Here is a 10,365-nt window from a genome sequence, read left to right on the forward strand (position 1 = left end):
CATGGCATCTGTATACCCATATAAGAAACCTCCATGTCCTACACATGTATCCCAGAACTTAAAGTATAACAAAGTAAAAAAAAAAAAAAAAAAAAAAGAGAGTGAGAGAGAGAATAAATGAAGGCCTAAGGACTGCAGAGGAGAAAGAGCCAGCAACAGAAACTAAAAAGCTGGATTAGTGGCATGCTGGGAAAAGTAGGAGATCATGGTGTCATGGAAGCCAGAAAGATGAGAATTGTTAACTAGGGCAAATGCCGCAGAGTTATCATTGGCTTTGGCAAAATGAAAATGATTGTTGGTTTGTCTGGGGGCACCCAGGTAGAAAGTGCTTAAAGTATTTGTGATTTTCTTTTCCCCTCTACAAAAAACAGAAGTCTGGATTCTAATTTCGAGGACTTCTTCTACATGTTAGTTGTCTATCAACTATAAGGCTGCCCCATATCATTGGAATATTGGATTAAATAAGGTTTTATATTAGCTTGCCTTTGATATGTCTTTTATCAGTTAAAGTTTTATCTACATTATCTTATAACTTAACATCTGTTTTTTTTTTTTTTTAAATAGGAAAAGAACCAAAATTACTACTCCCTTTAAAGAAAAGAGAAACCAGGGCAAAAGTACGGTGATAGGAAACTTCTACAGGTAGTTGTTATGAATTTAGTAAGTAATGAGACTGAAACATGAGAATAGCTGATTTACGGTTCCTACTACCCTTTTTGGATTCAGGCAGAACAATGATGTCAAAAACATCTACTTCTGGAGCTCTCAGAAATAAGTTGGGTATCTTTCACGTAATGATGCAAGACACATGGGCTGTTGTTTGCTGGAAGCCTGCAACAATCACCGAAGCTTTTAGAAGAGAAGATCTTATCTACAGTTTTCCCTTTCCTATGGTAATCCATCCTCTCATCAAAAACACAGTCAGCACTAAAAAGATCTAAAAAATTTAAAAAATATTTCTCTTGGCTGGGCATGGTGGCTCACGCCTGCAATCCCAGCACTTTGGGAGGCTGAGGCGGGAGGATCACTTGAGGTCAGGAGTTTGAGACTGGCATGGTTAACATCTTGAAACCCCATCTCTACTAAAAATACAAAAAGTAGCTGGGCATGGTGGTGGGTGCCTGTAATCTCAGCTACTCAAGAGGCTGAAGCAGAAGAATTTCTTGAACCTGGGAGGTGGAGGTTGCAGTGAGCCGAGATCACACCACCACACTTCAGCCTGGGCAACAGAGCGAGACTCTGTCCAAAACAAACAAACAAACAAACAAACAAACAAAAAACACCTCTGAATTTTCTACTCAGGGAAGGAGTAAAGTGAATAAGTTGGAGATACTCGGCCAAAAATGCTGTTTCATTCAGACATCTGAAAACTCACCTGATTCTGGTGGTATGTAGTACAATTGCATAGGATCTAAGTTCAAAGAACTTGACCCTAGTTAATTTGTTTTATAATAAATCCAGTTTATTAGCACTTTAAAAATGATTATTGCTTCTTCTGTTCAATCTAGGAACATGCCAAAGCTTTCCTGACAGACAGTACCTCTTAGAAGCTTCAACTCTAAAAGGTTTACAACACTCCTCACATCATACATAAAATATGACCTGAATGTAAATAAATCTCTTCTATATATATTTTTTTAGACACAGGATCTTGCTCTGTTGCCCAGGGTGCTAGGCTGGAATGCAGCGGCACAGTTGTAGCTCACTGCAGCCTCACAGTCCTGGGCTCAAGTGATTCTCCTGTCTCAGCCTCTCGAGTAGCTGGGACTACAGGTGCTCGCCACCACACTTGGCCAATAAATCTCTTCTTAAAGTAAGCTTTTGCTTTTTTCCTTAATTTTCTGCTTTTTGTCAGCCCTATCCACTGTCTCCTTACCCCATGCTCAATTTGGTATGCCTGTAGAGGAATGAGCAATATGCAAAAGAGAATTTATAGGAACATGCATAGAAGAAGCAGCTAATATATTAGCTGGAGAAGGTCTTGAAGAGAAACCAACAAACTAGCTCCTCTTATAGACAAAGAAACTGAAGCCTAGTGAAGGTTCCACATCCCACTGATGATGAGATCAGGTGGAAATCCAGGGAGCGGTGTGTCATAATCACATGAAATGTAGTTGGCACTGTTTTTGGATTGCAACGTTTGAGTGTCAACTGAGTGACACAACTTAGCACTTCCAAAATATGGCCTAAGACCAAAGGTCATTTCATCCCAGTCCATGTAAATAGAACTATAGCTTCCAGGAAAAGTGGCCAGGCCTCTTCAAAATTATTACAGTTTGTTCTGAGTGTCAGATTTTAAGAGAATACTCAGGCGAAAGAGATGAGGCAACAGAAGTTAAGTCACATGAAAAATAGCCCGGACAACTAGAAATGTTAAACTGGGCTAAAAATGCCTCCTGGAAGAGAAGGAGTGGAACAGGAGGTGAGAAAGTGAAGATTACACCTGTGTGGAATCAGCTTATTCTGCAAGACTAAAAATGTGTATATACTTGAAGGAGGTGGTATTCCATACGGGTTAGGAGCACAGCCTCTAGAATCATACAGAACCAAGTAGTCAGTCCTCTGTTCTTGTGGAAGTTTCTTAACTCTGTCTTGATTACTTCATCTCTAAAATGGGTTGATAATACTTTGAATGAATTTAAATGACATGCAGGTAAAGGTTGTATTCCAATGTTTGGTATTTAATAAATGCTAAGTTGATAATAACTATTATTATTATTATTATTATTATTAACTTTTTGTATGCTTAGGAGAAGAAGGTCTTACTCAGGGTAAGTTTCACATCATTGAAGGAAGACAAAAGAAAACACCATTACATATGAATGTTTCTGAGAAGAATTCATGCACTGAGGAGATAGCTAGGAAGTCCCCTCAATTCAAACATAAAGTAGTATCATGACTTTGACCTTCTAGTCAGTGTTTTTCCTACTTCAGGAGTGCACTGAAAAACAAAAGTATGATCTTCAAGCAATTATTGAACCAGCAAAGTGTGGATTTAAAACCAGGAACAAAGACATAGCTCCCCTTCATAGCTCCCCTGTGCTGCGTCATTTCCATATCCACAAAATTCACCCAATAGTTGTTTTCTTCTATGTGTCTTCAGCCTTATCTGCCCAGCAACTCTGCTGTAATTATGATCCATCTACCAGATGTTTGAATCAGCGTTTGGTTCTTCTTCTGTCTCCATTTTATCTACAGAGAAAGAGTGTATGATGAGTGTGTTGGCTGGCATAAAGGGAAAAGGGGCACATATGGGAAAGAGGGAGATCTAATAATAGCTAAAAGAGAATAAGTGGGGGTGAGGACAAACTCTAAAGTTCACTATTTCCAGGATTAGAATAGGAGGCACAGAGCTCTACTTCCTTAGCTCTACGCTAGCTGTCTGCCTTCCAGATTTTAATATACTAATTTATTTTTTAATCAAATGAAATGTACTCTTTTGTGACATTTAACGGTGATCAGTACCAAATGGTCATTTGACTGTACAGGTCCCTATCTCTCATTCATACTTTTGTTGAGGTAAAATTTCAGTTTTGAATAATGCAAAGGATTTTCTGGAGGTTTCCTACATGGAAGTGGGAATAACAAACACAGAACTAGCTTTGTCCTGGCAGGGAGGCAATTCCAGCCTGTTGGGCCCCAGTGATGGAACCTGCTGGGGAACTGTTACAACATCCAGGTTCTCCTGGCCCTCACTGAGAAGCTGCTTGGTGCTGATGATCAATATACACGACAGCGATGAGGCTCAGTGACCACAAAAAGGGTGATAATGCTCTCATCTTTATTTTGCAAAAGATAAAATGAAAGCCGGAAAGTAAGGGATTTGTGATCCCTAAAGGTTAAAGTTGTTTGCTATCCTGATACCAGACACACCTTTAAATATTGACTTTCACAGTCAGTGTATATCCAGATCCTTGGACTGGAAGCCCTGGCTATGTTTAGAAGGGAAAGGGTAATTTTCTCAATATCCTTCCCTGAATTATTTTGAACACTAACAGAACAGGCCCTCCTTTGCCAGGTAGATACTATTTATCTGGCTTTGTAAACTGATAAATTCAGTGATTTATGGGACTTCAGCTGTCATCTTATCAGAATAACATGTACTTCTTTGGATTATGCAACAATCAGATTCTTCCTAGAAGGAAATTGGGGCAAACCTAATAAAATAACCACGATTTGGGGTCAAAAACCTTTTGGGTTTTCCTTCTCTATAAAATAGAGACAAATGACATATAAGCATTTGTATATGTAAAATGACATACAAGCTATTTGGTAGGTGTACAGCAAGATGCCGTGATTGAAGTGACCAACTACATTATACAAACTTGCAATAACACATTATGCAAAATAGAAAAAAATAAAATTCAAACCAAACACATGTGGTCGAAAATTGCATTGCTTGATAAAAACAGACTTTCCCTTTAACTAATGAGTCTAGAGGATGTATTTACAGGGCTATCAAAACAATCGGAAACATCATAAGGCATAACATTTGTTTGCCTTCTCAGGAAAGTAACTGTGCGGGCTTATGGATCATCTAAATTAGACTTTACTATTTTGATGTCCTTGCCATTTGTTCTTTTAAATTTCCAGCCTAGGGGGTATATTCGCCATCAGTGTGCATGTGTAAGTACCATTAAGGCTAATAGGAATTTGGTGCCTGAATCCAAAGAAAAATCTACCTCTGAGATGGCGTTTTGCATGTGTAATGCACAAGAAAAATAACTAAAAAAAAACCTATTTCTCTCCATCCAAAGCATATAAAACAATTATATTAATTATAAGTACAAGATAAAATACTTGCTTGTGGAATTTTACATCGATTTAACAAATTTGCAATTTTACGCATTTCTCTTGTACAAAATTGCCTTCCCCAAACATACTTATGTCTCAGGCTTTGAAGAACCCAGTGATGAATGGAAATCAAGAGAAATAGGAGTGGTGGGAGTCCATTTCTGAACACGGTCTTCATTTATTTATATTCTGCAACACATGCACCCATGATGTTTGAAACTTATTTCCACCACATTCAAAATAAAACCTGGAACACAAAACAGCTTGCCTATATTTTCTTGTTTAAGACTCTATCTCCTGAGCTTTCCTTTGTATCTCAGTTCCTAACCACATAAGACATTTTCAGGCAAGAGTCGGTATTCAAATGAGATGTTAATTTAAAAAATTGTTACATCCTTCTGTTTATTTTGGTAGAAGGGAAATATTGGTTCTTCGAGTTGCATTAAAACCCAGATAAAAACCAGTTTTTATCTTTATACATCTTTCGGAAAAAAAATTCTACCTCAAGAAATTTCTTTAACAAAGAGAACATTATTTCAGACTCTAACATTTCTGTCTGCCGATTATCATTAGTCATAAGCTAAGCCTTGCACTAAATGTCTAGTGAGCACAGATAATGTTCATTTTGTCTGGAAGACAGGTTGCCGCCTGTCAAGGAGAGATGGAATAAATGACAGGTTTTGACTCTGTGCCTTGCAGGCATATTAGGCTAAGAAATCGCCAACATGATGAAAAATTATTTTGTCAAAAATTTGTAGGTCACCCATCATTGTCTAATGTATTCTGTGATTAATTGCTAGCATAGATCAGCATTATGTCTTTCCAGTGAATCGCTTAATTGTTGCCTGCTTCATGCTCTTAATGTAATGATGAGGCATCTGCTCCTTTCACATGTGCTTTTAAATGCCAGCTTTTGCATCCAGGTTACAGGGTTGGTAATATTCAACTTAAAGAACTAGTTCAAATTAAAACTTCAGGACCGCCATCTCTTTTTGCTTTTTATGGGAGCGTGCGTGGAAGGCTGAGTGTTAGTGTTAATGTATGTAGATTTTATTTCTGATGAGTGATTATTTGACTGCTCATTTTACGAAGATTTATGGTGTGCTTTCTATCTCCTGACTGCAGTGCTACTCTTATCTTTAATAAAGGAGATGAGGACATTAATCAGCCATTGTCAGGGCTCCTGACTAAGACATTAAATGTACTGTATGGGATAGGTAAACACGCTCCAGATCCTTCTCTACTCCACTAGATCAGGCAAAAAAACACTCATTATATTTATCATAATTTCACATCTGCTGTTTTTGAAGCAATGTACCATGAGGCCATAAACTGTATTACAACTGTGCATAAATTCAACTGATTTGTGGCTGGAGTAACTAATTCCTAAAGTACATTTTAGAAAAACAAGCAGTGAGCCCTGAAATTGCAATTCCATAAAGGCACTAAATTACTGACTGCAGAATCAAAAATTTGCTTGATGTGATTCTGCAGTGACCATTTTATAAAAAGTGACAGTGCGCCTGTGATTGAGTCAATAAAATAAGGACGAGTGAGCTGTACACTCAAACAAGATTAAAGAGAAAGGGAATGACGGAGAACAGACTCGTGGTGCACAAATCGAGAAAAGCATAACGTCTCCCCCAAAATGGCTGACGGAGGCAACTATTAATAGCAACAATATTGATTTGTCAGTAATCTTTTCATTATTTTGGAGGTGAAAGAAAAAAACGTAATCTGTCTCTCTTTTATTCACTTCACAGCATAATAGGGAGCATGCTTAATATTTAACTAAATGGATTTAGAAATAATTTTTTAATTGTGGCATTAGCTATTGATTTAAGCTTGCCATAATATTTTCCAAAATTATAAAGGATAATTCTCTATGGGTTATTTACTTGTCTTCTTGGCTTTTAAAGGTGTATGTCCAAGTAATCTCTTTGTTAGGGCGTCTTGCTGTATTTGGGTAGAAAATGTGTGTGTGCGTGTGTGTGTGTGTGTGTGTGTGTCTGTGTGTAGGGGGGAGTGTAGTATCTATTTCTACGTGTGCTTTTGCTCTTCTGTGTATGCCTCACTTAATTTCTTACAAAGTTGATCTGCACCTGCACTTGCTATAATGTCTTCTCCAAATGAGAAAGGAGAGCAGAGAGTGATTCGTACAGGACAAGTAAAACCAGAAACACCATTGTTTTTGAAGACAAAACACACTTGACATTTGTGAAGATGAAAGCCCAAGGCAGACCTGACACTTGGAATCCTGAATAGAGAGGTGTGAGCCCACAAATGAAACCTGCTAAGGGTGGCAACCACGTATGTTCTCCTGGAAGTAGGATGTGATTATGTGATTATTTATTGACTGGAAAAAGCAATTTAAGAGAAAAATAAATGGAACTGGGCTTTCATTGCTTGGGTTTCTCAATATATCCATCGCCTTTCACCAATTATTTCATGCACCTCTGCCGTTGTGGCTAGAAGTGCCACCGAGGTGCTTTTGTTTAGTTTGACTATGATACATATGCATTATTTGTTTAACGTTCTGTGTTTGGAGGCTCCTTCTCATTGAATGTGGGCAATTATTCACTACCCAGGGCAAATTGTGGAGGGCATTTACACAGAACATATTTTAGAGTAGTATAATCCCATTTGATTTTGTTTACAGAGGAGTATATTTTGCCATATTTTATCCTTCTCCCTGGCCACTATCCTGGTCAACTTCTATAACTGCAAATCTGGAACTGGCACATTGAATATTGCTCTATTCTTTACATATAATATCAAGTCAAAAATGGTTGTGTTCATAAGGCATTGCATAGTTTCTATCTAATGATATCAATCTGTGCATCACAGAGCGTTTCTTTTCCTGACATTATTACTTTACTGAAATTAAGCTTGAAACAATCTGATGTCAGATACTGTATATCTACTTTTATTGCCAGCCTTTCTGAGCCCACCATATTGCCAGGACTGCATCTCATTTTAGATGGGTTTCACCAGATATATATTCTCAAGTTTATTGAGAGTTGGATAGATTACATTTCCCATACTCAAAGAGCAGGCTGGTCCTTTCAGTGCATTTTATAGAACAAATGTAAATTCCCATGCTGCAGTTGACAAAAATTCATGGTTCTTTTCTTAGTGTCAAAAATAAATCCAGCATAGCATTGGAGATGTGTGAGTGTGGTACAGCGGAGCAGGCTTCAGTTCACCCTTTCTGATTTAGCAGCAGTTTCGACGTACTTGAGAAATCTGTAAAAGTTCAATTATTATGGTCTAGGCAAAGAGATTGGCTCACACAACAGAGCTACTGTACTTGAGAATGAATTGTAAGACCCAATGAAATGCAAAGCACTTTCTGAGCATAGCAAGCTCTTTTACCTTCCATCTCCATTTTCCTCCATCTTTTCCCCATCTACTTATATCCTTACATGAAGCTTATTCTAAAGGCTTTCACTGTAGTTAAATAAAACACAAGCATAAAAAATTGCCGAATCACTCCATTAAAATGCAATAAAAATTAGTCTTTTATTACATATGGGAATTTATATATTTAGGAGGTACAGGATATGCAAAAAACAGCGATTAAATAAATTTATTAGCAGCTTGGCTTGATCAGTTTGTCAAGATTGCTTACATATGTATGCCTTGGAAAGGCAGAATTATATGAAAAAGGTATTTATAGCTAAAAGTAAACCAAACACACTGAATCATGGGAAAAAATGCTCTCAAACACCATGCACTTTATCAGCACAACACAGCTTGTGGACTGATTTTGCTTGTGGACTGATTTTGCTTATGGACTGATACTGCTCGTGGACTGATTTTGCTCGTGGACTGATTTTGCTCGTGGTCTGATTTTGCTTGTGGACTGATTTTGCTTGTGGTCTGATTTTGCTCGTCGTCTGATTTTGCTCATGGACTGATTTTGCTCGTCGTCTGATTTTGCTCGTGGACTGATTTTGCTTGTGGACTGATTTTGCTCAAATGTGAGAGCGGGTTCTTATAAACACACAGCATCTCCTTCTATATTTATATTCATTGATTTTTATTTTTTTTGTTGGTCAAAGCTAGGGGTTTCCTCTTATTATCCCACAAAAATTAATATTGCTTTTAGAAAAAAGTGAAAAAATGTCAGGAGTATTCCACAAAAAGAATGTAGTCTGACTACTACAAGAGTAGTCCAGGTATGTCTGCTCTTAACATTTTTCTTTCATCATGTCATTTTGGTTTATCAGGTATGAGAAACTGGGGTGTTGGTGTAACTTGGAAAAGGAAAGACTTACATAATTACCAATAGGAAGAATATGATCAGTCTTTTGTAAGGAGGAAGGTCTAGTTCCTTTAGTCACATTTAATCTCTTATGTATCTCCCTGGTGAGCATTGCAAAGAAGATTTTGTGGCATCTCAGATTAAGTTTGTCCTCCAGGTATCAGTAAAGTGAGGACAGCCTTTGGTTACATGGGGAAGACACATCTAGGTACATATCTTCCTCAGCCACACACATACCCACCATACATATGGAATATGTTATACAGACATGGTACATTATTATTACTTCACAATCATCTCATATACAGTATTTATGGTGTGATTATAAAATAAATAAATGTAAGAAAACAATTATTTCAACTTTGTAAATTTTCATGAGCAAAGCAGCTAAGAACAGATAATCCTGAAAATGTATCACATGTAAATGAGAGTGTTTTATATATTGGCAAATACTAGTCCAAAATATAATCACAGAACTTATGTACTAGACATTATACTTTATGAAAATTGATCATTTAAGAACACAGGTTTGCCCTAATTGAGGACTGTATCTTACTTTCTCAAAGAAATTCACGGGATGAATATTTTAATACATATTTTTGGTGTATACCGGATCTTACATTCTCAAAGAAATTCATGTGATTAATATTTTAATAAATATTTTTTGAGGGTACCGTAGCTTACATTCTCAAATAAATTCATGTGATAAATATTTTAATAAATATTTTTGGTGTGTTCATTACATGTCAGGCACAATCTGATGCACTATAAGCTTGTCAGATTCCATCAGTGTTTACGCTATCCAAGGTGAAAATAATGAAAACCCTGAGTAAAATGTCCTGTTATAAATATATATATAGAGAAATTCCCATAAGAGTACAATCAATGGAACCCTGAACTCTACAAGCATTGCAGAGGATACAGAATTTGTATCAATACTTAAATATGCGTAGCTCTACCCATTCACTTACTCATTTACTCATTTAATAAGTATGTAGGAAACGCCTATTATGTGACTGGCACTGATTTGGTTCTGGGACTACAGCAGTGACCCAGGGTAAGTCCGTGCCCTCCTACTGCTCACGGGGAAGTTGAATTCCAATGAGGGCAACTAAACTGGACTTGGTTAGTCTGAGAAGGCCACCAGGAGGAAGTGATTTCTGAAGCATTCCGCAACGTGAAGGACAAGGAGCAGCCGAGCAGGTGAAATGTGGGAAGCTTCTGAGAGTGAGGGTGGTCCTTAAAAGAGTATTCTCGGCCGGGCGCCCTGGCTCACGCCTGTAATCCCAGCACTTTGGGAGGCC

The sequence above is a fragment of the Mandrillus leucophaeus genome, unplaced genomic scaffold (genome assembly GCF_000951045.1).
Source record: "Mandrillus leucophaeus isolate KB7577 unplaced genomic scaffold, Mleu.le_1.0 Scaffold417, whole genome shotgun sequence".
NCBI lineage: Eukaryota > Metazoa > Chordata > Mammalia > Primates > Cercopithecidae > Mandrillus > Mandrillus leucophaeus.